Source organism: Aphelocoma coerulescens, chromosome 6 (assembly GCF_041296385.1).
Source record: "Aphelocoma coerulescens isolate FSJ_1873_10779 chromosome 6, UR_Acoe_1.0, whole genome shotgun sequence".
NCBI classification, from domain to species: Eukaryota; Metazoa; Chordata; class Aves; order Passeriformes; family Corvidae; genus Aphelocoma; species Aphelocoma coerulescens.
The window spans coordinates 4520174-4544126 of record NC_091020.1 but is presented as its reverse complement, the minus strand read 5'-3'; the positions used below and the strand labels follow the sequence as shown (position 1 = coordinate 4544126).

At 47.8% G+C, this 23953-nt stretch overlaps 1 long non-coding RNA gene across 2 annotated transcripts; it reads left to right on the top strand.

Annotated features, from left to right (window-relative positions):
• On the top strand, positions 1-23596 carry LOC138112229 (uncharacterized). 2 transcript variants are annotated; one of them, XR_011151606.1, is made up of 4 exons: positions 1-132; positions 8085-8363; positions 13964-14278; positions 21703-23596. It is a non-coding gene; the product is annotated as an uncharacterized lncRNA (long non-coding RNA). The 2 variants fall into 2 exon arrangements; XR_011151607.1 differs by lacking the exons at positions 1-132; positions 8085-8363 and adding an exon at positions 13345-13779.
• Positions 23597-23953: the final 357 nt, after the last annotated feature.

The following is a 23953-nucleotide window of genomic DNA, read 5'->3' as shown; positions in this document are numbered from 1 at the left end:
GGTGTGTTGAGCACGGGGGCGCATGTGCGTACAGGCTGAGACTCCCAGAGATGGTGGCTGAAGCGCTACAGCCCTCAGTGGTCCCTGTGAAGAACAGGCTGCTCCTTGAGCACAGGCACCAGGTTACCCCAGGTATCCAGACCACCAACGTTGAGCAGGTGCCCTCTGCCCAGGGATGGCAGTGGGGCTGAGGGGTCTCCGAGGGGAGGCCGGAATTGCCTGGGGATAGCAGTGGGGCTGAGGCGTATCCGTGAGAGGAGGCAGGAACTGCCTGGGGATGGCAGTGGGGCTTAGAGGTCTCTGAGGGGAGGCAGGAACTACCCGGGGATGGCAGTGGGGCTGAGGGGTGTCTGAGGGGAGGCAGGAACTGCCTCAGGTACAGCCAGTTCCAGCTGGTTCTGGTGGCTCAGCCCAGCCCCTCAGACCTGCTGGTGTGACACCTGGGGGAAATTGATGTAGGGAAAGGGGGAAATGCTGGAAGATAGAGAGAAATGAGAGAGAAAAAAAGTGATGAACAGCCCAGTGAGTACCAGGAGGGTTGAGGAGGAGGTGGGGTCCTCCGCTGCCACCTGTGGAGACACCATGATAGGGCAGGTACGTGCTCCCCGATTTTCTCCTTGTCCTGCTGAGGTGAGGAGTGTGAGTGACTGTGTGGACAGCTGGGCACCTCTAAGCCAACACAATCTGCATTTGGGTCATGTCATTTATGTGAGGAAAAGGTGGAAAACGAGCCCAGAAACATGAGTTTTATCTGTATGGCTGTGGGCTCAAGTGACAGACCCTGTGAGGTCAGCTCAAGCCCTGCAGACCCCACCGCTGGGTCCACACAAGGCTCTTTAGTTCAGTTTTCTCACTTCAAGGGAAGTATTTGGGTGGGTTTTTAGTTTCAGAGTACTAGATGCTCTGATGACAACACAGGTTTCTCTTACCGTGTAAGAAATGCCGTAATGTGTTCATTTTCTGGGGCAAGAAGGTGTTTTGTCTAAGAAAGGAGGAAGAAAAGTTGCTTTGGCACTTGCAACTGAGAATGTGTACTTTGTGAGAAAACAGGTTTTGACTATAGGATAGATTTGATAGATTTGTGCAAAGTTAAATGAAGATAACATGATTTTATTGCAATTGTGATGTAAACTGAGACACAGCGCTGCCAAGAAAGGTATCCCTCCCTCCGGTATATTGTAGAATTGCATATAGTTTATGACTGTGCAGATTAGTTGGCTTAGGGCTAAAAGTGGATATTGAAGACTACTTATTTGGATCATTCATTGTGGTTTTGTCCTCATGAGGCTGGGAGCATGAGGCAGCTTGATGGACTGATTTGCTGTTAGCACAGCTCTGTTTTTTCACCTGAAACAATATTTAACTACTTAGTGGCTTCAAATTGAAAGAGGAGAGACTTAGATTAGGAAGAAATTCTTAGAGGGAGGTGAGGCACTGGCACAGGTTCCAGAGAATCTGTGGCTGCCCCATCCCTGGAAGTGTTCAAAGCCAAGCTGGACAGGGCTTGAAGCAACCTGACCTAGTGCAAGGTGTCCCTGTTCATGGGAGGGGGCTGGAATGAGATGATCTTTAAGGCCCCTTCCAGTCCAAATCATTCTAGGATTCGTTCTGTGGTTCTATGCACTTTCCAACACTACTCCCCACAACAACCCTTGCAGGGTTCTTTGGAAGCCCTAAGAAATCTTCCAGATGAGAGTACTTCAGAAATGGATTCCTTGATGGAAGGGGGCTTTGATCCCCAACAGGTGCTTCTTGGCATGGTAGGGTGGGAATGGAAAAACCTGCAACCCAGGCTCTGTCTAGATGGAGGCAGAGCAAGAAGAGGGAGCTGGTGACCCTGGCGTGTGGCAGGCAACAGCTTGGCATTAAGAGATTGATAAATATGCCTGCTGTTGATACTGTACCATTCCTAGGAACTGCACACAATTTATATAAATAGTGGGGTGTGAGCTCCAGGCCAGTGGGGGATTTTTAGTGGCTCATGCCAGCAATGGTCGTGAGGACTCTCGTTGATTCTGAGCTACATCTGACATAGACACAGCAGTGTGGCCAGGCAATGTGCTTTTGTCAAAAAACATATTTAATTTTTCATTATTTCTTTCTGCATTTGGGCTTTTCATTAAAACCATCACTTGCTTTCCTTCATTTTTCCAAAGGCATCAAACAAATAAACCTTCAAAGTGAAACAAGCCTGAGTTTTCCCTCAGGAAACTTGTTTTCCCTGTTTTCAGAAATCAGTTCTCAGCAGTCCCTGCTGCTGGGCCTCCCAGTCCCATGCAAGGGAAGCATCAAAGGGGACTGGGCCTGGTGGGAGCTGTTTACAACCTGAGAGTGTTTGGCACTGTAGTCTCCATTACTTTCCAAAATGCCAGTTTTTGGGGGAAATTGCCTGAATTTGACTTGGATCCTACCCTGTAGCTGCCTGGTCTTCCAGACTTTTTTTTTTTTTTTTAATCCACTGGAGCAATGAGCATCAGCCCTGGAGCTCTCTTGCACACCTGCAGTTACTGCTTATAGTTTAACATGTCAGTTCTTCTGCATATGTTATTTTTTTCACATCTGCTTTTGCATACATTATTTGATTTACTCTACAGAGGAATCTGAGGACTTGGCCACAGCAGCACAGGAGTCAAAGGCAGAGCACAGCGTCCCTTGTGAAGTCAGCCAGGAAAACACTGCATGCCTGCAAATATCCCAGACAAACAGAGGGCAGTTTCGGAGAGGTGTGGGCAGGGAAGTGAAACCAAAACAAACTATTCCTTTCAAGTAATATACCGGCTTGCTCTTTGCTAGTGTGGACTCCGTGTAATTGTTTGGGCCTGAGCTGAAGTGGCTGTGAAGTGCAACCACTCAGATTTGATGGTGGTTTACACTTCTTTGCTAAATGTGTAACCCTACAAGAGGTATTGGGAAATGGAGACTTGGGAGATGCATGGGTGCTGTTAGGTTGTGTACTGGAGACCTGGCAGTAGATCTGCTTGTCTCTGCTGAGTATTGCTCAACACCTTGGCTCTCCCACACAAGAAACGTGCCTGGCTGAGCCTCTCTTTCCAGGCCAGCCACTGTGGTCATGTTCTTGTGTAATGCAGCGCTTGTTACAAGGCCCATCAGGGCTGAGTCCACCCACTCAGCTGCAGCGTGGGCTTCACTAAAGCTTTTCAGGAGTGATCTTGCCCATCCACAGCATGACTGACAATCTTCTGACCTTCTTTGGAAGCTCTGGCTGCCCAGAGATGATGCCCCCAAGAAAGCTTGTTCTTAACCTTTTCCCAAAGAGCTAACTTCGGTCCCATGCATGCTGCTAGACTGACACAGCCCCTGAAAACATGGAGGAACTTGGGAAGGGCACAGAGTCATTGCAATTGCATGATTGTTCTTCTATCAGCTTCAAAGCATTAAGAGTGAGGGAGGCTTGCTCACTGGTGTCCCTAAGGCCTTCTCAGGTCACCCTTAGCACCACTCACTGCCTTTCCCTGGATGACACACGGCACATGTGTCTTGGAGGTGTGAGCTGAACATAAACAGGCTTTTAAGTGATGTCCTGGTTGACAGGAGCCTTTCCAGACCCGGGGGAGGATGCCTTCACGGGTACCATGAGATTCAGGACTTTCAAAGTAAGGGTTTGATAACTTTGCCTTGTCACTCCTTGTGACTGACTGTTTATTCACCTCTTTCTTTCTTTAATCCTTGTCCGCAGCTTATCTTAAAGCAACTGGTTTATTCTTTCTTAAAGTAGCCTGGTTTCCCTGAGGAGGAAAACTCCAAGAATGAAAAGCATTCATTGATCACCAAAGGCCACCAAGCAATAGAGTGGCAGAGGTGGGAAAAACACCAAGTTGTCTATCCATCAGGCCACAGAGCCCTAGAATTATACATGCCTTGCAACAGAAAGGCTTATAGGACAAAAAATGTCACAGGGACTGTGACACAAGCCACAGACTATCTGAGGCCACTCTCTTATGCAGATTATATCTGTCTCTGCTGCAGATGATGGGCATCTTCCAGTGCTGATTCCCTGCAAGTGGTCAGCCCCTGGCATTGCACCGGCCTGTGAGATACAGTTTCTGTGTCAGTCTGAGCTGCTATTCCCACCAGCTCCCCAAGTTGGACATGTGGAACAGTGCAACTCGGAGACCTGCTCCCAGCCACGTTTGGGGGCTCCCTCAGGGCACTTGCCACCTTGCCTCACTAGTGCCTAACAAAGCAAGTGACTGCTCAGGCTGTTTGCTGTCAATGGCAGCATTTTAACACCCTGTGGCTGTCAGCAATGTTAGCGTCCCATGCATAGTGTTCCACTGGCCATACTCTGGCTGTAACCTAAACCAGCCTTGAATGTATCCTTGATTCTGTCCTGGCAGGAGACTAGAGAATCCAAATCCAAAAGCAGCATGGCATTTGCTTTCTTAAAATTGTTTTTGATTTGGGGTAGTGTTAAATAGGTTGACCAAGCCTAGCAGAGAGAGTCACCCTTGGAAAAGACAACCTGAAAGGACTTTCCCAGGAAGACCAATCCCAAATCTGGCAGTTATAAAGCTGTTGCAGCTGTTGGATAGGCTTCTAGGAAAAACAACAGGACAGCAGGGCAGAGCTGACAGCTGAACTGGTACAGGTGACAAAAAGCGATGCTGCCTCACCAGGGACTGAAGCGACCATTAGCCTCTCGTAGGGTGTAAAAAATCAAATTGCATGCCAGAGCATGCTTTGCACAAAGGTGATTGGGACCTGAATGCACTGGGATATCTGCTGGTGAGTGCAACTGGATTTTCCATCTGGAGGGCATGACTGTCTGGCCTAGAAGCCAATTTAAAGTACAAATTGGATCTGGCTGTTTGTCAGAGTCTCCTCCTCAAAATGCAATAAGGACAGGGTGGTTATATAATGTAAACCATTCTTGGAAATTTAGTGGTCCTGAAACAACAAACAAGCCAAGGAGGGAAAAACTGTTTTGTAGAATTCAAAGCCAAAGGAGTTCGGCTGAGGAATTCAGTCCACATGATCCGGCAGAGATGTGTGCTGCTATTCCTGTACGTCTTGAAAGGAAGCTGCCACCAGATCCTCTGCTATTTTCTGTCCACGGGGCCCTACTGATAGGCGTGATATTTCAGCCTCTGCGCTAAACCCCTGTGCTCCAAATGTGCAGGGACAGTTGTGTGCAGAGCCAAGCAGTGTTCCCCACTGCTGGGGCACCAGTGGGAAGCAGCTCCTTCCTCACCAACACATAGCAAAGCACTCAGGGAGGGCGAACCTCTGTGGATAAACATGCATTTTGGTGGCTTTGCCCTGACCCATTGCAACATCCACGGACACAGGCAGGATGGCCAGTTCAGAAATAATTTCTTCACCTAAAGGGTTTCCAAGCATTGGAATGGGCTGCCCAAGGAGGTGGTGGAGTCACCACTCCTGGAGGTTTTCAAGGAATGACTGAATGTGTCATTTAGTGTTATGGTTTTGTGAACAAAGAGGTGATTGGACAAAGGTTAGACTCCATAATCTTGGAGATCTTTTCCAACCTGAATGATTCCAGGATTTGCAAAGTGCGTGGTGGGCAGCAGTCCCCACAAACAAAGGGTTCCATGCTGTCTCCCTGCTGACCCGTCTTAAAGCAGAGAAGTTTATTATAATCACTTACTGGTAGCAGCATACAGCCAAATTAAAGAAAAATGTATTTTGAGCCTGAAGGAAGTGAACCACCATTTCAGGCTGATGTCCTTCAAGGGCTATTGCAAGGGTCTGTTTACTACTTAATATTGATCTAGTAATTATATATGCTTTACTTCCTGCTGTTTGTAATCAGCAACAGGCCTCTCAAACTTGAAGCAGGTATGAAGCATGCACACGAAGTGGACAGTACTGACTTCCTGAGAAGAAAGAGGAAGAATGTTACAATGCATCAAGATGCGGTTTCAGAGGCCTGAGGTAAAAAAGGAGTGCTTTGCTTAGCCATGTGGATAGTGAGTTTTGTGGTCAGAGGACACAGCTCTCCCCTCTTCTCAATGGGACCTGTCACAATGGATTCCCTTCTTCTGGACTGGCATAAATCTAGAGTGACTACACTGACGTCAAGCTGGCATGAGACCTGAGAGGCAAAGGAACCTAAAAAGAGGGTTTTTTTTCCATTGACTTTAACGAGTCCCAAATGAGGAGGATTGGACCCTTTCTTTTCAAACAAGTTTGTTTATTGGCACTCAGCTTCAGACAGGCCCCTTGGGTGCCCAGCCTGATGGAGATGCTACATCCTGGAATGCTGCAGCCATTGTGTGAACTGGTCATGCCATGTGTGTCTTTGGGATAGAAAAGCATCTTTCTATAGTTCCCCTGCGATGCTGCTAAAAGGAGGTAAGCCCCCGGTGGCAGCTAAACCCAACAAGCTGGAAGAGACTCCGTAAATGGCTGAAGGTTTACTGATAGAGCTGCTTTTAATAAAGCAGGTTAACTACCCTACCAGTGAGGATTTACATCAGGTGCTATGAAGGCAATGGTGGTGGGAGGGAAAACCCTGACATGGAGCCATGCTGCTCTCTGAAACCATCGATCTGCTCCCAGGCTCACATCCTTCCTGCTTCACTTTGCTTTCCTCTCCCTCACACTGGAGTGCAGGGGTGACTCCTGGGGAGCTGTGGTGTGGGAAGCAGAGGGCATGAGTGAGGGCTTTGCCCTGTGCGGGGGAAACAGTGGCATTGCAGAAGGACATTAGCAGTGCTCCTTGTCTCCTGGCTTTCCTCTGCGAGTAATTTCCAGGGAAATTGAACCGACTCCGCTCCATTAGCCACTAGCCTCTTGTCCGCTGGGCCTGTCTTTTGCATTACAATGGAGCAGAGCAGCTCTGCGCACTGCTGTCAGGGTCTGAATCAGCTTTGATAAAAGACCAAGTGTTGGAAGGAGAGGAAGTATTTACGTAAAGTTGTTTTCAATTTCCTGAGCTTGCTGTATCCATTCTCCTTCACTTCTGGATTCCAAAACAATCAATCTTCTGGGGGAGCCTTGCTTCATTATTTTTGCTTCCCCCAGTGCAGTTGACACTTAGTCTGGGTTTCCCAATCCTCCCAGCTCTGGTTCATTAACTTCAAAGTTCATACAAAGCTGCTGCGGGTTTCCCGGCTGCTTGTGCAGGGATACGCGCCTGCCCCGGCACTGCAGGGTTTGGTTTTCCTAGACAGAGCTGTGACACAGCTCTGCCTCCCTCCCCTATGCATGCAGCATCTGGTCGGCCCTGGGCTGGACCCAAGATTTTGGTCCTTCTGGCTCTCCCTAAAGGGTGTTCAGCCTACAGATGTTGACTGGTTGTCCCAGGCTGGTGGCAGCTTGAGCCTGATCTGCATCTGCCAAAGCTGAAGAGATAGGGTTTTCTTAGTGATGTGTGTAGAAATAGGTAGTGGAGGATTAATGGGAACCCTGTGCCTGGTAGAGGTGAGGGGGAGGCAGGAGGAGGGTGGGCTCTGGGGTGGATGGAATAGCCCAGCTGTGCAGCAAGGCATTCAGCAGTAGCTTCTCACTGAACTGTTTAATGGTAAATCTAAATGCAAATCAGTGCTTTGGCTTATCAATCCCACACGTGCCAGTGCACCGAGGTGAGAGCCTCGGCATACAAGTAACTAACTGAGCATACAATGAATGAGTTTGGTTTTAATAGAGGGAGGTTTTCTGCTCAGCAAGGGGCCGAGGGAGTTGCTGTTGAGAACAGAGGAGCTTTTCCTCAGAGCCCCAGCCTTGTGAGGGAGAATGTTGTGCCCTGATGATTTCATGCATGAAAATCTCACCCTTATTTTTCCACCTGCATGAGAAGATTTTGAGTGTTGAGTCTCTTTGCTACAGCTAAGGCTTTATACTGCTCTAGCTGTGCTGAGAGCCTGTAGTAATGCTCTGCACCTGGGATTTCCTAGGTTCACCAAAACAAAGAATTTCCAAAGCAGCTCTCCCGGTGTAGGCACATCTCTGTCCTGTGCAAAACCCATCTCCCACAGGCTGCTGTGGGAATTCTGAGGCTTGCAAGATACTGGGGAAGAGTGCTGCAGGGGTGGAGGCTTTTTCTTGTCTTATTTGTAGCAATGTTGTTCTTGTTAATTTAACTTCTCTTTCCCACCCAGGCTCTGCAGGAACCAAGATAACAGCAAAAAACAGGCTAGCCGAGATGACCATCTCTGTAGACTCCAAGGGCACTGAAAACTAAAAATCAGCTCCAAACAAGGAAGAAAAAGCCCAACAACAAAAAACCTCCAAACAACTGCTGAAAAGAAGTAAAACTTCTTCCTGTGAAATGCCTCTTGTCCATGAAGTTCTTCTGCTGTGAGACGAAAGTTCCTCCATGAAGAAGGGTGCAGAGCCTGGTTTGCTCAGAGACATTTCCCTCGTCATCTGAACAAAAGGTGAGAGGTTACTTGAAAACAAAAGGACAAGCGTGGGCAGTTTAAGTGTGTGTCCACTACTTGCTGTCTTCCACTCTCCTCTGGCAAAGCCTTCCCTCTGCAGGGTGTGTGGGAGAAGGAGTGGCCCCAAACTGTGCAAAACCTGTGTTTGCTCCATCCTCCCTTGGAAGCTCTGACCCAACCTCTGCAGGAGCTGCTGGTGGCCAGGCTCCCACCCTGGACACAGCTCAGCTCTGTTTGATTGTTCTCACACAGCTCTGGGGACAGGTTCCCACTGCTGCAGCTGCACGAAGCCAGTTTGGCTTTGATGGGAGGGAGGCAACAATGAGCTCAGGCATTTTAGGGTTATGAAAACATAAAGCCCTAACCAGATACTGCTAACTTTGCTTCTTTCTTACTTCCCTTGCTGCTACCAGTGCTAGGAGTTCATATTGTGCAGTGAGCCCCTTTGTTTTGTAGGAGACCAAGTGATTGAAAACAGCCATGATATTACTATGCATGGACAGTACATTTTTTCCATGTATTTTCATAACCCTTTTCCCAAAGGACCAAATGTGTCTTTATTCTATAACTCCACAATGGGTTAGAGCAGCTCCTCAGGCGGGAATTGTTCTGCTCCATAGGCTACTTAATACTTCCTATAAACAAATACCAAATTAGGTAGGTAATACTCAATATTCCTGACCTTACTTGCAAAGTATGTGTAATTGCATCTCCGAGAGACAAGGGTGGAGATACCTGTAGTGAACCTGAGGTTAAAGATGACAAAATACTTCTTGTGGGTTTTGGGTTTTTTTTCTGTTTTAGTTTTTGGAGTTGTTTGTTGGCTTTAGTTTTATTTTAATAAAAAGCAAGGGTATTTGTATGTGTAAAACTGCATGTACCGTGAAAGAAATGCAGGGAAGCTTTGGTCTCTGACATCTTTTCTAGCTTAGGCATCTCTTGTACCTAAGGCAAAGTTTATCTCGTTGAGAATGGAGTTTCAGGGTAATGCCATGGGTTATATTTTTAAGTATGCATGTGCATGCTTGCTTTTTGTTCCCTAGTTAACACTGCGTAATTTTCTAAATGTTGTCTAAATTTAAGTCATGACATCAAGAATCCACATCAGAGCAGGACCCCTTGGTCCTTCAGAGTCCCTGGCATGGGAGGTTTCCACTCTGCTTGCTGTTTGAGAACCAGATGCTTGGAGCAGACAGGATACTGTGGGAACCCCAGACCTTGCCTCCTCTGTGGGGACAGTGGTAGTTGCTGCCAAACTGTTGTGGAGGTGACATTGTCCCACTACAAGCCTGGCAGCCTCTGGGATATAGAGCAGCTGAGGACTGGGAAGGTCCATGACCAGGAAAGAAAACAAAACCCCAAATCTCTCTGCCCCAGTATCCCATTTGTGTGAGTGTTCTGAGCTTTCGTCACAAGGACTCTGAAAGCTGATGTGAGTTTCTCTATTCCCCCATTGCTGTTCCCCCCTAAGACATTCTACTCTCACTGCCTTGCCTTGGAGGGATGTGGCTGCGCTTGCCTCAGTCCCTTGCAGTGCTCCATATGAGCAGCATTTTGCAAAGGGATGGTCTGCAGACCATGTACTTCCACTTGCAAGAATTTTCACCCCCTTGTTTTGTTACCCTCCTTCCTCCTCTCTTCTCTGCTCAGAAAACATCTGTTTCCAGATGTTGTTCTTGAGTCTAATAAATGCAGCAAAAGGCCTTGAGTTAATATATTTACAATAGCTGGAGATGTCGGCTGCTAGTTAATGGCTCGTTCGAGCACACCAAGACCCCCGTGTTTCCTGGGGGGGGGGGGGGGGGGGGGGAAGGGGGAAAGGAGGAGAACAGAAAGAAAAAGAGAGCTGGGGTGGGGTGTTTCTCACTAGTAAATGGTCTGGGAAGGGGAGGGTTATTGGTGGGATGGAGCACATGGCCATCTCCAGGCAGTCGGCTTCAATTTCCAGTTAGTGACAGGAAGGACACATTATTTTTTTAATGGAAGGTTGTGTTTAAAGTGAAGGAAGGTGAAGAAAGCCTGCTGCTGTTATCTGTCCCTTTTCAGGTGAAAGACCTGTTGCAGATACCTCGCTGGCTTGAACTGTGCTCATAGAAGAAAGAACCTCATCCATGCCCAGCTCTATCCATTTCTGGCCTGTGGCATGGAGTGGTTCATGCCCACAGTACCTACACAGGGGGGGTTTATGGTCTATTGCAATGAGACCACATTGTGTCCTGTGAGGAACCCCCACGTATTACACTCCTTTGTGAGCAGTGTGTGTCTGTCGCAGAGCAGCACCAGGCAAACTCTGTGAGGTGCTTTGCCCATGTACAAATCTCCCTGAGAAGGACAGAGTGCCAGTGCCACCTCGAGACTGACTGAGCTGGAGTCTTGCCACACCTGCTTGTAACTAATCAATTGACCTAGTGCCATGTACTAGATGTGAAACTTTTTCATTGTCCAGAGGAGTTCCAGCTGCTTTGGGAGGTTATATATGAGTTCTATTTGCTCCAGTTCATTGTATGTTTGTGCTGAGGTCCTTAGCTTCCCTGGAGGACCTGTTAGAAGCAGCAGAAGTTTGTGGTTATTGTCCTTGTAAGGAATTTCACCAACCTCCCTGAGGAAAGAGGGATACGGACTCAAGCGCAGTGTATGGAGGGTGTTCTAAGAGTCACCTGTCAGTGAAATCACTCCTGATTGCGAGTGAGTATTTGTTTCTACTCGACCAACTTTGAGAGTCGCAAACTTGAAGGAGGACTGGTTTCAGGCCAGCATTCACCTCCTCTGAGGCTGTTGAGAGAGCTGAAGTCTGGGCTGTGCTCAGCTCAAGGAGTGCTGAGATGATTCCATGTGCCAGGCCTCTTTCTGGAGGCAGCTTTTTTGTTGAGCAGTGTTGCAGACTTGACAGGCACAGTTGGCTCAGGCTCAGGTTTGTGGCTAAATTAGTCCATCTCTATTGGCATGGAATGATAGGGCTCCTTAATGCCTCATGGACAGAAAAATTACCCTCCAGCACATCTGCAGCTAAGGCTTCTGCATGAAACCCGTCTGAGTGCAGCTCCCTAGCCTGCAGCGACTATGACATACCCTCTAAATGAGCTGATCAGCTGGAGAGGGGCTGGCAGGGAAGCAGGAAAAGGCACTTATAGAGTCATTCAGGTGATGCTCATGTCTGGACAGCAGGATCTGTATCAAAAATCAGTGCATAAGAGCAGAGAGCTCTCCCCAGCCAGTGTGGAGAAATGAGATGTAGACACCCAGCAGATTTCCATTTTTAGCTTAGAGTGTGTGTTTTTGTGATTTCAGTGCTTAGGTTGGTATAAAGGGGGGAAAGAGAAGACAGCCTTAGGTGAAACTTTGTGTAATGCAGGCAGGTAGCTGGAGTCAGCAGTAGTTCAACCCCAGTCTTTAGGTAGTGTACTGCAGCACTCTCTAGGACACTCAGCACCAGTTGCTAACTGGTATTTTCCCGAGTAGATCTCTGTTTCTCAAACACTGTATCATCAGCCTCTAAGCATCTCCCTTTCATTTCTTGCTGTTCACTTATTTGCTGTGATTGCAGGTGGTATCTTGGGTAACTCCCATGGACTGTGGTTTACCTCTGGCAGAGCCACAGCCTCAAAGACTTATTTTCCTTTTGTAAAGAAATAGGCTGCTAACACAGGGAGAGACTGGGCAGGGGGTAGGAGACCGGGTGGCTACACCTCTTAAATGAATAGACACCCTTTCTGTGCCGGGTCTGTGGGTTACACATCTCTGCCCTGCTCATATGAAAAACTGTTGAAAGGCTGCAGCCATCAGAGGGGTGTTTTCCATGCGTGCCAGAACAGCAATGCAAATTTGAGCAGTGAGATGACAAGAAACCCACTAAAAGAAATAAAGAAAGGATTTCCTGCCTTGCAGACGCTAAAACCCCATTTTGGGAAGTGAGTGGCTGTGAAAGGCAAGAGGCCATTCAAAGAATTGGGGCTGTGTGCTACCGGGCCCTCCGAGGGTTTGTCTGGTGGAGGAGAAACAGCTCATGCTCGTGTTAACCTGCTCCCAGAAGGTCTATTTCTTCCAGCCCTCTGAAACAGAGACCAGGCCAGAGATGAATATGAGTTTTCTCTGCCAGTTAATTTCCAGCACAGACTGCACGCAAAATCTTCATTTAAAACGTGTAAATGACAGCGAAAGAGCCACAAGGGAGCCAGATTTTAAGAGACCAATTTGCTGCCTGGCTTTTAATGACTGTGCACCATGGTGAGCCCTGTGCTGCTTCACTGCTGAGCGTGCTCAAGGAGAGGATGAAAGAATGGACAGACAGACAGGCAGGGGCACAGCAGAGCCTACATGTCACCCTGGAGGATAAAATATTGTATGTTATGCTCAGAAAAACTGGGAGAGGTGGCCCTCCCTTGCTCCTGAAGAACAGAAGGAGGCTTTGTTTCCCAGATGCATAGCTTGGAGCTGCCCTACGGCACGTTTTGGGGAGACTGCTCCCTGCCCAAGGGGGTTGTCTGTCTGGTGCCCTGTGCCTGGTGGGACACGGATATGATGGGAAGTTCTGCTTCAGTAGAGGGCCTCAGCAGATTAGTTCCTCTGAACACCTTGGGCAGGCTGTACCCCCAAATCAAGCCCCAAATGTTCCCCTCTTGCACTGCAGCTTGCCCATCTCGGGTATTTCTCCCTGCTGCCCTCTGCTTGTAGAGCCCTCAGCTGCCAGCTCTTGTTTCCAGATGTTTCCCTCTACTTCTTGCCCTGCCCGACTGCTCTCCTCAAAATATTGGGGTCCAAATACCCCACTGCTGGTGCCTGAGGGCTGCCCCAGGATCTGCGTGGGGGATGCGACAGCCCATTTGTACCACCCCATAAAGTGCTCTCGGCGGAGGAAAGGAAGACGCAGGCTGTTGTGAGCCCAGCCTCTGCTTTACAATCTCTTTCCTGCCTCTATAAATAACCTCGGCGAGAGTCACTTCAAAGGGAAGGGCTGGCGGCGGAGAGGTGGTTTGGGGACCGAGCGGGACCGGGGCGTCCCACTGCCCGATCCCACCCCGGCGCTTTGCATAAATAAATAAATCATGCAGCAAGGGAGAGGTGGAGAGAGAGGGCGAGCAGAGGAGGTTACTTTGGGAAGCCGCGCAGCTCGCTCATCCCAGCCCCGTAGTTCGGAGGGAGTGTGTCATGTTACAGGGGAGCCACGATCAGCCAGAGCACAACGTCGCCGGAGCAGCTGAGAATTACCTCTCTCTAATGGGGACTTTCATGTGCGAGCTCCTGGCCAGTCTGCGAAGGAACTGAAACTGACAGCTTAGAAAGAATCAAAAACCTATCAGCGAACCAAAAGACTGAAATACAGGAGGGGAAAAAAAAAAAATCTTGATCAGATTATTTTTTCCCCCTCGCACTCTTTGCTGCAGTTGGATCCTTTTTTTCTGCACCCCTTTTATGTGTGTGTGGTTTGTTTTTATTTTTTAAAGACACCCCCCCATCCACTTTTGTCATTATTGCTGTCACTTGTGATTTGCTGGCACTGGGATCCCCTTGGACGTTCTTTTTCTATGCCTTCTGGATTGTGCTTCTTGGAGTAGGAGTGAAGCTTTATTTATTCTATTTATTTATTTATTGTTTCTCAGGACAGGGAGGGAATGTTGGAGGAGAAGAACTGGAAAGGCGTCGACGAAGCAGCTTTTGACAGGGGGTGTGTGGCTCCCCCCAGGACCGGCGATGGGGAGAGATGCTGCCGCCTCCCTCTCCTGCTGGGCTCGGGGCTGCCCGGCATCTCCCTGCTTTCTCTGGTGCTGAGCCTCCTGCTGTACTTTCGGACCTCCGATCTACAGTCCCGGGTGTCCCACTTGGAAGCGGACAGACCCACACAGCTCCCTGCCTGGCTCTCAGCAGACCAAATGGAAACAGCTATTTTGGGAAGAGTTGACCAACTGCTCAATGAGGTCGGTGTTCTTTCATTTTGCACGTATAATTTGCAGTATTACAGATTTTAAGCATATGCATGCTTGCCTAGTCACGTTATCCATTATTTTTCCCTTCCTTAAAAATGTATCTCTGCACAAGTGATGCTGCAGCTAGGCTGAATTCCCTGTTCCTTCAGGTCCCTCCCACCTCTCAAACTTGCTTGGTATTTACTTCTGTCTTCTCAGCTCACGCTGTAGCTGAAACCCGCACTTTGCAAAGAGGAAAACCTCATCCCTGGTCCTGGCAGGGAGGCAAAAACCTCCAGCCCTTCTGTTCAGGAGTCTTGCATACTGAAGGAGATAGAATTAGAGCTAGAGGTTAAACCTGGGGATTCAGTGTGGGTTTGAGCCCCAGGAGAGGGACAGGCAAGGCATGTCGCAGCTGGCATGGCTATGGGAAGACGTAATTGCCAACACACTGGTGTTGTGAAGGGTTGGCATTGCTGCTGTACCAGCCCTGACCCCTCCTACAGCTCCTGCCTCAGGAAGATGAGACACGCTGGCATTGCCAGGATGGTTTCTGGTACTGCCAGAGCATCAGTGCAGAGCATACGGCTGTGTTTTACTCACTTGAATCCCATCCAAACTCCACTGGACCCTGTGGGCTCTCCTCTGAGAATGGGGGAGTGCTGCTACTGACTTCAGCAGATTAAAGAGTGCCCAACAGTGCAGATTATTGTTGCTGGCACCTTTTACTTTGCTGTGTTGATGCTGTTGTAGGCTGTCTGGGTTCCTCTGCTCTGGCTGCAATGAATATTCCTTGCCTTGTTGGGCTTTGAAGTGGTGTTGACATGTGTCTGGGAGCAGATGGTGGCTCATGTCTCTGAACTCTCCAGACAGGTCCCCACTGACCTGTTCCCACAGCTCTAGGAGAGGCTTGGGGTGAGATTCAGGGCTGGAACCATTTCCACCCACCTCTCCTTTTCTCTGTTTACTCTAGCTTTGGCTTGAGTCATGCTGGAGAGATCCCTAGGGCTAGCCCAAAAACTGTTTATATCTGAAAAAAATCCCTCATGTGCTGCTATTGCCAAATGAGGCGAGAAATGGGATGATCAGAGTGGTGAGTACTGGGACCTGCCTTGGGCAGTGTTGCCGGGCACCTGGGGTGACCTAGACCCCTTCCTGCTTTCTAGGAGCAGTGAAAGTCTGTGGTGAGGAGTTTAAACCTACAGCTGACAGGCTCAGCTTCTGTTTATGGGCCTTGTGAGAGCAGTCCCTGGATCTGCTGGGGTATGCAGCCAAAAGCAATGAACCTTGAGTTAGCAAACATTGCAGGAGCTGAAGGAGATGGTTTTGAGTTGCCTCTTTGGATGAGGAAAAAGGGAAAGACAGGGTCCATGGGGCAAACCCACTTTAAAAAGGGGTTTGGGAAGGCAGAAGCATTGCAAGTGATTGGATCTGTTCCCTGTGGTTGCAGTCTCATGCAGGGACTCCTTCCCTGCCACTAGGCAGGGCCTAACGAGCAGCAATCCCTCTGTTGCTGCTGGCATGAGTCTGCTGGGAAGTCGAAGTTTATATCTACCGAGATTTGAGAAGTGCCACAGGATGCCTCCTGGGAGTGGTGCCTGGGGCTGGATGGCCTCGTGTCCTGCTGGCTCTGCTGGCAGCGTCACCTTTACACCTTTTTATAGCTCAGCTTAGCGAGGAAATGGGGGTCTCATGATGCCCGTGTGCCCAGCAGCACCCCCGTTTTCTGAGCAGCCCCCTCCTGTGCTCCTTGGGGTGGCCACAGTCCCCATTGTAGCCAGTGTGGGGAGCAGCTGTAGGACAGGAACGACTGCTTGAGGGGCCAGCACTTGCTCCTGAGTACCACCAGGGTTACCAGCTCCATCCTGGGCCGCAGCTTCAAAAAGAGCTTGGAGAAGTGCCGGAGACTGTGGAGGAGTAGGGATGCCTGGCCCACATCTCCTGTGCCTTTATACCTGTGAAGGTCTGATGCCCATGGGAGAGGAGGGCTCTGTCCCTCGGGGAGGAGACCCTTGCCAACTATGCTGCCCACTTCTGCTAAGCATCTAAACCTCAGACCTCCACACTCAGCCAGAGGCACTGGCATGGACCGAGCAGCTCGAGGTCCAGGGCAAGGGGCTGCTGGTGGACAGATGGTGGGGTGCCATATGAGGCTTTTGATTAGGAAAGAAAAATCCTTCTGGTCTTCCTTTTCATTAGGTCTGAAGTGGGGCCCTGGACTGACTGGTGAGGGGCAAGGATGGAGAAAAGCAGGGAAGATAAAGGGAACAGGGAGAGGGTGGGAGAAAAAAAAAATAAAGAAAGCAAAATAAGTCGTGCTGACCATGACTGGGGGAGAGGGCCTGCAGGTGGGCTTGCTGTGATGGACGTGAAAGTGGGATATTCATCTCCCCCTGCTCAGACCCTCACTGCCTCTCATTGCCACATCCGCACAGTTTTCTGGTGTTTCAACCTTAATGGGTTTCACAGCTGCCAGCTCAGTGTTATCCATCACAAAATAAAACAGCAAAGCTTTAAAGGAACCCCATCTTTAGAAGAAGCTGGTCAGGGGTGGGTAGGGGAGGTGGGAGGGGAGGACAGTCACAGCACAGGAGCACATTTCTAGCTCTGGTGGCTGTGCAAATCAGCTGGAGGGACATGAAGGAGTGAAGTCTGTGAGGGCTGATAGGTAATGCTCAAAACCTGTACTGCTCTGAGCTGGAGTGTGTAATGCCTTCCAGTCTGGGCCATGACTGTGCCCAGGCATGGCCTGGGTGTTTCCAAGGGTCTGCAAGGGATACCATACAGATTGCACTGAGAAGTGCAAATTGCCGAAGTCCTTTTAGAGGCCTTTCTTCTAGACATGCAAAAATAAAGCAAAGTGGCAGGGGGAGGAGCTGGGTTGATTTGTTTAAGACGTTAATTTCAAGGCAGCTGGTGGGAATGTTTTCTTGATCTTGGAGTGTGGTTTTCAAGCACCCATGGCTGGCTGTGGCAGTGTTACCATCTCGGCTCCGGAGGAGCAAGGAGAGGGTGGCAGATGCTTTCCTAGAAGCAGCCTGACCAGTGCTTCACTCACTACTGTGTAAACCTCTGCCTGGTGTAGGTGAATACCACAGGGGAATTTTCTACCAGACTCAAATTGACTAGATTTTCTTGTAAAAACATCTGTGCAGAATGGGCCAGATACAGGTAGTACAGGGAGAACTTTAACTCCATGTAGGAATTCGAATTCCTCTGCATTTATGAGGCATCATAAAATCATACAAGGAGCACAAATAAACTCACTACTGGCATTTGCAAGAGAGTCAAAGCTTTCCAAAGAAGAAAACAAGGTCCTTTCCCATGCTGGGTAACATTTGGTGCTGTTTCATTTGCCAAAAACTCATCAGGGTGGAGAACAGGATGGATTCAGTGCTGCTGCGAGGAAAAAAAATCCCAGAATTTGTGAGCTTGTAGAGATAGAAATGTGTATGTGTGATGCAGCAACAGGTAATCCTGTGCACCCTGGGGGAAGATCAACTGCCCCTCAGCCTTCTCAGGGGTTTGTGTTGAACGTATTTGTTGTGGCTCTAGTGAATCTGAAGGGATTCTGGAATGTGCCTGTGAATGGGGAGGGAGCATTGATCCTCGCTGCTTTCCCAATAGTCTCATTTCCCTGGAACTCTTTCCTTACTTATGCAAGCAAAGGAGGGACACCACAAAACTCCCTTTCCCTCCTGACTTGAAGCTTTTTTCCCCCCTTCCTATTATTTCATATCTCAAAGCACACTGCACAATTGTTTCCTAGGGTCTGCAGGCTTGCTCTAAGCATCCCCTGCCTATATCTTTAGCTTAGTGGGTTTTGCCCCACAATCAGATCTTTTTTTCCTTTCAACTTCTCTGGTAGCTAAGTCCCATTTCCCTTCAGCTGCTTGCAATCCCTGTACCTAGGTGGTATTATTTCCAAGCTTTTTGCTCCATCTGGGAGGACTGCTGCTTGCTTTTGCTCTGTGCTACATGGTCCCATGATCCCAGGAGCTGTGCCTTTAAGAAAAAACAGGGAAATTGGAGGTAAAACAATAAGAGTTAACAAAACCACCCACCCTTGAAACCCTCCTGATGCTTGTAATAGATTATCTATTTAAGATGTGTTTCTCTTAGCTGTTGGAGATAGTGGTGGGAAATGATTTCACCTCCCCCGGTGACTGCAAACAACTGGGAATGCTAAAGAGCTATTAATCTGCCCCCTTTGAAGAAGTGCCCTCCTTCTCACCTAATCTCAAGTGCCCATCCAAAATAGACAGACACTTGCAAGGTTTAGGAGGCCACAGCCACGGTCCTTTAATGTCAGAAGTGGTCTTGCTGTCGCTGCTCAGTCCACCCATGTCAGCCCTGTCCTGTCACGCTTGTGGTGAGTTAACAAAACCCATGGGAAAAGCCCGTGATGACTTTACTGTCCATTCCCAGCACGTGTTTCAGCACGACCCGCTTGGAGACAGGGGATTTCCCCTTTCCTGGCACTCAGCAGTGGCTCCCTAAATACACAGAGGTGCAGGCGGAGGTGGTCAGCTGTGGCTCCAGTGCTGGCAGCGGCTTTTTTCAGCCACTTTCCGTGGTTTAGAGGGAAGTTGCGGCTTTTATGTTACTGGATAATGTGACGGATGAGAGCAAGCCGGCTCTGCTGACAAAGCAGTCCCCTCCATAGGAAGTGTTTTCACCCTTTCTGGAAGGCAAGAGGTAGCCTATTGCTGCTCTTGATGTTACGTGCTCCAGGTAATACCGCAGGTGACAAAGCAAACCCCAGATCCCAGGAAGGCAATTGCAAGCACTAGATTCCCAGAGCCTACCTTCTTTTTAAATTTGCTTACAGAAGCCAACTTTGTCCTAAAATGGAATGGTTTTCTGTTGCCTGGGAATGAAAATTTTCTCTTGGAAACATTTTTGGAGGGAAGTACATTTGGTTGGCTCTCCTGAGCAAAGCCAACTTCTTGTGTTGGACCAGGCAATATTTTGCACAGTGGTAATGAGAGAAGCAGAAAAGGCTGGGGGTTTTGTTTTGTTTCACCATTTCCACCCAAAGTTGAGCTGAGGTCTCCAAAAGCCAAGGATTCTTTTTTGTGGCAGTGTTTGTTTAATAGACTGTGCAGGAAACTGAACACCAAGCGCTCCTAAATTCCTGGTATGTTTTGCCTCCCACTAAAGGGGTGCAATGCCATGGCACCATTGCCCTTTGCACTCCCCAGGGATGTGCAGAGCTCTTGGACTTGAGGGAGGCACAAGGGATGGGGGAGAATGTCCAAATGCTGGTAAGTGTCCAATGGCTGCATGGTCGTGGTGCATAGGGCTGTGTTCCCAGCCTGCCCAGCAGCACCCGCACCTCCCTCCTGAGGGGCCCCCATCCTTGAGAAGGCTATTTCAGTTGTCCCAGGTCTTTCCACTACCTTGACCCTGCAGATAAAGCCTCAGGGAAATGTTATCGGTCCTGTTCCGTTCCCGGTCATGCTGAAGTCCTGCTGGGTCGTCACTTCCCTGTCCAGTTATGCTGCTCCTCTCTTTGTATGCCTGCACAGCCACCCAGCCAAGGCTTCTTGCAGTACACCCTAACTCGGCCATTCCCCCTTAGCCCCTCCTGTGCCTCTTGGTCACTTGGTGGGGCGGGGATCTGTTCCCTGTTTCCTTGCAGATTTGTGTCCTATAAAGGCCCCTGTTGCTGCCAGGGTGTTTGGACCCTTGTTGGCTAGGAAATGACTTTCTGCTCCTGCCTTTGCAAACCATCACCCCTTCCTCATCTGAGCCTCATTCACAAACATGGGAACTCCACCCAAATGTGGCAGTCTCGTGTTGAGACATTTTGGTTGGCACATGTGTAGATGGGAATGGGGCTGTGTATATCCACGTACCAGTGTGAATATCCAAATAAAGGGTCTGCTGTCCTGCTTGTGCCTGTGTTTGACCACTAGCACAGTTAGAAGCCGAGTAGTGCTGCAGAGCAGAGCTGTGCCATCTGGGGGTGGCAGCTAGATGGGAATGTGCCCAAATGCGGAGATTCACATATCTCTGCTTTTAACTGAGAAGGTAAACACTGATGAAACACTCTATGGGAACTGGCAATTTTCCTTGCCTAAAACCTTCTCCTCATCCTGATACCAAATCAGCTTGCTATCAGAACATTTCAGTCTACCATGCAAAATAAAGTTCTGAAAATACTAAATTTCTAGTCAGTCACAACAACCGTTACTCTTTTGACTTGCAATGAGGAAGTCCTTTCAAAGTGAAAAAATGGAAACGTTCCAGCCAATTCTGCCTTCCTGCATCCCAGATGGAAACAAGTTGATTTACTTTTATCCTCTCTAAAATAATTTTTCCCAAAACTGATGCCTTCTTTCAGGAAGATGCTCAATTACTTGTGAAAATAAAGCGATTTCTATATGATCTTGGGCATGGTCCTCTATTTTGCCCTACATAAGGCTATTTCTTTTAAAATGTTGGCCCACTTGTGAAGTAGTTCAAAATATAGGAAGGCGTAACTGGGATGGGAAGTTGGGCTTGGAGGTTAGGAGAGAAGAGGGAGTGACTCCGTAGCTCAGGGACCCCAGCAGCTCAGCCTTCTCAAATCATTAACCAAGTGTGGTTCACAGGCATTAATGAATAACTTATTTGGGTTGATTTGCATTTTCTTCACTAAAATACAGTTGTTTCATAGAGTCTATGAGGGGTGGTGAGGATGCTACCCCTGAAGTACATTTTGCTCAGGACATGAGTTAATTTTATTGATGTTTCCAGCGAGGGAAGATGCAGTGGCCTCAGGTGGACTTTATTTGCCCTTCAAGAAATACACAGATGGGCCCAGAGAGCAGGAGACTGACATGCTGGCACCATTAGAAATCCAATTCATACAAAATGAACGTTCTGACAAAATTCCACCTTATGGAAGCTCTTGATAGGTTTTGTTGTGTTCTGCCCTTGGGGAAAAATTAAGTGTCACAGCATCTGAAGATTTCAGGGGATGTTGTTGCTGTTTTCAGTTCATCTTCAGCCACAATTTTGCAGTGGGACCCTTCTGTCCATCCAGGTGTCTCCAAGAACATAAGGAGTCTGCTGCAGGCTGGAAGAGGACCTGCTTCAGATCCTTATTTTCTGTCTGCTGAGTGGGTCTTCTGAGAAGTGTGGCTTTGTCACAAGGACACAGTCACCAATTTATTTGCCACTGCCGGCTCTTGGTTTTGTAATGCCTGTCAGGAGGACCACATTTGGAGGCCATTATGAAATTCTCTCAGCCTGCTTTCAATCAAACCCTGCATTTCTAGTTAAAGGCTATGAACTTTATTGCCGTTCTCTGTTCCCAAACTGTTCTGCCCTGTCTCGCCCATCTCTACTTGGGCAGCATCCCCTCCCAGTTCCACTTTTTCAAGAATTTGAGGCTTTGGTTTCAATGGTATAAATTAATCCTTTTTCTGTTTTTCCTCTATTGGCAGAAATTAAAGTTCCACTTGCCAAGACATCGAGAAGTTCGAGACACACACCAGCGATGCAACTGCCCGGCAGGTAGGGATCTGGGGCAGCTGGCACTTTGGAAGGACCTTTTTTGTCTACATCTCATTGAAGGAGGTTTTTAATATGGTCCCTGTGTGAATCCAGAGTTCTATGTACTTGCATAACAGTGTGCTTGAGGTATAGGAAATTGATACAGAGATGTGTGCAACAAGTCTGGTATGTATGTAGATGTCAACCTGTGACAGGAACAACAGGAAGAGTGATAGACATCCAGGTAGATCTCTAGGTAGCCAATAAAATGAGAAAGATTGGTCTAGAGGGCCAGTGTTCCCACTGATTCTAGATATCAGTTTTGAAGTGGGCAGAGAAGCTCTTGGGAAGTGCATCTTTCTTGGCTGATTTTGGAAGGGTTGAGACATGTAGGCGAGATCCAGAACCAAAGCTGAATCTTGATGAGCCAAAATGCCTCTAGGGTGAGAAGATTTGAGTTCCTTGGTGTTCTACAACTATCTGAGGCATCTTGCAGAATAACAGCCTTCTGCTAGAAGCAGCCATTTATGAGGGGCTTGAATGAAGTGGTCACTTGAGGTCCCACTCATATAACATACAGAAATATTACGGGATTGCATAATTGCATTATGGTTTTAATCATGTTAGTGTCAAAAGGCTCTTTGAGACACATCTTCTGAAGTGGTTTCAATACAATAAGTGACAAATTGCTATGGAAAAAACACTTGTGAATGGCATTTCATTCCACGAGTATGAATCATTCAGCCTTCCTCATTGTCTTTTGATGTATTTGACTAGAAAAAAATACAGCTACAACTCACATCCAAAGTTGAAGTTTTGGGAGAATATGAATTTGTATATTCAAACTGGGTGACTGAAACTCATTTTGCAAAGAAGGCGGCAGGGAAAGTTATGTCTCGATGAGCACATGAAAGTAGCATTTCCATTTTCAGTGGTTTCTCCTTTGGTTCTCTCTGCTGTCCAGTGTGAGATGTTTGACAGTTATCTGGTGATGTGTTTAACAAAGGGTATTTAAACATGGTCAACAGTTGGGATAATGATGGATGAAATTACAAAGGAGTTGTCTTTGCTGTAGGTAAGGTCTCAAAATCATTGTATTTAGGCCTGTACAGACATAGGAGGTACAGTCTCTTGCCAGACTAAAATGGATTTGCCACGTAGCAGCTTGTAAAAGCAAGAGTTAAAGCTGTACAGGTTTGTGGTGGAAAAGAACTACAATCCAGGATCCAGAACTGCAGAACGTTGGAAAAAGCCTGATTTGACTAGTCCAGATCAGGACTGTTGGACTTTCTTTTTAGTCTCAGAAAGAAACAACAGGAACAATTTTGGTTTAAATTTAAAAGATGGTACAAGTGAAATGTTTTCTAAGTATAATTTCTTAAAGGAACAGATCAAAACTGAGTTCAACTGATTTTAAAGAGCAACATTTTCCCTTCAATGGAAACACAAATCACAGCCCTCCTCCATTTTTAACTTCTTGAGTGAACTTGACACATAAATGCCACAAAACCACAGGAATGAATGTCCTCCTGGTGTTTCTGAGCCAGCTTGAAGAAGGAAACTTAGAACTTAAATGCAGAGCAGAGGAAAAAAGAGATTCACTCATTTTTGAGGCCATCTCAATGTCATGTCCTACACCACTTGTGTGATAGATGAATCGCCCAGTTATTTCAGCATTGAGATCATAATACTTGGTTACAGATACCCACATCCCTTGGGAAGCTTTGGCAGCAGTTTGTGATGAGTTTCTCATAACTCTTAGGTGCCTATTCACTCCATTAAGCTCAGTACTGCTGAATAACAGTACTGCTGAATAACAGCTTTGATTTAGGAGAACAATAGCAATAAATGTCTCATAATTGTCTCATAAGGGTTGAGGCTTCCTTTTTACAAATTGTCAAACTTGCTTGTCTTCATCAAATATTCTATGGATACAGAAACTATATATAAAATTCTCCCCCACCCTGTCAACTAATCCATTGAGGGAAATGAAACCATACCAGTCTAAAGCTGATGTTGTGGCAGGTGAGGTTTTGATTTGCTTGGAGCAGTACAGAAACAAAGGTACCTTCAGCCAGCTGTTGTAGTCTTAGACCCTTTGCTCCAGGGTATTTCCCTTTGGTCTCCAGGCTGATGCAGTGCAGGCCACCTGACCATGGTTCAACATGGTCTCTCTTCCAGCTCAAGACCTTGGGAATCCTT